Source organism: Hyla sarda, chromosome 1 (assembly GCF_029499605.1).
Source record: "Hyla sarda isolate aHylSar1 chromosome 1, aHylSar1.hap1, whole genome shotgun sequence".
NCBI lineage: Eukaryota > Metazoa > Chordata > Amphibia > Anura > Hylidae > Hyla > Hyla sarda.
The window spans coordinates 303,778,344-303,780,601 of NC_079189.1; positions in this window are offsets into that span (position 1 = coordinate 303,778,344).

A 2,258-nucleotide genomic window follows, 5' to 3' on the forward strand; every position below is an offset into this window, starting at 1 on the left:
AGTATCACTAGAGAAAAACAAGTCTGCGGCGTTGCTTCCGTATGACGTCATCGGAAGGGGTTCAGGCTCCTGCCTCAGTGGGATGTTACTAACCGTTTCAATGGCATTGTGATTAGATGACGTGTGTAGTTGGTGTACACCAGTTTATAGAAATTCTGTCCCTTTTGGATAAAAAGAAAAAAAACATGACAAATGTGACATCATTATATTAACCCCTTATGGCAGTGTTTTCCAACCAGTGTACCTCCTGCTGTTGCACCACTACAGCTCCCAGCATGCCCGGACAGCCTTTGGCTGTTCGTGCATGCTGGGAGTTGTAGTGTTGCAACAACTGGAGGTACACTGGTTGGGAAACACTGTAAGGGAGAGTGGAATTCCACACAGTGAACATTACCATCAGTGAGAATGGTTCTTCCTCGAGACCCGTTCACATTGAGGAATTTCAGCGCAAAAAAGGAACATGTTCATTTTTTTTGCGCGGAAGTCTGCGAGCTCTGCATAGGTGTCAGTGGTGACGGCGCAGTGCCACGCGGTCCTACTGCTGAAGTATTTTTGGCGGCAGCTGCCAGACGGAATCTCCTCTCATGGAATTCTGCAAGCGGGGATTCCACAGTGTGAACGTACCCTTAAGGACACAGCTAATTTTCATGAATTCCTCTATATTTTTTCATCCACGCATATGAGGGTTTGTTTTTTGTTCAATCAATCGTACTTTTTAATGACACCTAATGCAGTGCACTTTATGGTAAAAGTTACATGCTATCTATATTCTGTGGGTCAATACGATTAAAATGCCTGAGCTTCAAGAAAATTGAAACAATAAAGAGGACTCACCTGCCACTGCTCCCCCGGTGTCCTGGTATCTCACTCTGCCCCTCTGCCACCGCCTTTTTCCTGGTTTGGTCGTGGTCAGCGCATCACACTGCCAGTCAGCAAATCGCCTGCCACAGTGATATCCCAGCTCCGCCAGGAGTGTAATGCATTGAGCCACGGCATTGATCGCCTAGGCTCAGTCCATTACGCTGGCACTCAGCGGATCGCTGGCCGGCAGCGTGACGTACTGACCCCAACCAGGCCAGGAAGAAGACAGCAGAGCGAGATACCGGGACATTGGTGGCAGGTGAAATCCTCTTTATTGTTTTATTTTCTTGCAGCGTGGGCATTTTGGGGAAAAAACTTGCTAGGTGAGATATCTCCTTTAAAATATTTTTAAGAAAATGGTGGTCATGATTGTATATTTTTAGTTTGCATAGTATATTTTTATACAAGGCTACCACAATGGCCCTGCGGCAGACCTTTTGTGTGTGTTTATAAATTATATGAGTAATTTCATTTCAAATCACATACTGAATACCAAACATCTTTTCTCTTTTTTTTCATTATTTTTTCTATTCTTCAGAAACATTTTTTATTTTTTTGCTTCTATGTAAATACAGTCATAGGATGCATTTTTTCTATGGCCGCACATGGCCTGAACTGACAGAACCATAACAATCAATACAGGAGGGGGACAAGGTACAGGAGAGACGGCGGTGTATGCTACAGAAGAGATGGGACGGCGGGAGCATGGTGCTGGAGAGAAAGGGGCAGTACATGAAAGTAGGGGGGCAGGGTACAGGAAAGGAGGGAAGGCACAGTGCATGAGAACAGGAGACGCTTGGTACAGAAAAGGAAGGGGCAGTACATGGAAGGAATTATGGATTTCATCATTGTTCTTCTTTGTTTTAAGGAATGATGGGACCCCCATGAACTCTTGATTATATCCTCTGTCCTGTGGATAAAGGATAGGGCAATTTGTCAGAATTACCCTTTGAAAATCAATAAAAGTATAATAAAAACAAAAAACATTTTATTAGACCTCAAGATGAGTTTTACTATTTTGAAATTCAGAGGTATTATATGCTTCATATTCCAGAAGCAGTGCCCATTGGAACCCTGATTTTATTTGTTTGGTGTAAATATTGTGATGAGTCTGGGATTTATGGTCCAATAGAGTCTTATATTGGGTTGGTGCAGCAGCTCTAAATTCTTATTTTGCCTATAACCTTGCACAACAGTGAAATACGAGTGGCCCACAGTAATTGACATTACAACACTCGTTGACATTACTACACAAGGAGTAATGTCTGTTTTGCTTCTTTTTATGTGCATCTTTCCTTAGTATATCCTCTCACAATGTATCTGCAGAACTTTCTCCTGTGCTGCCCCATTCTTCTTTTCATTTGTTATGCCCTGGACTATTAGACTTGCTCCTATCA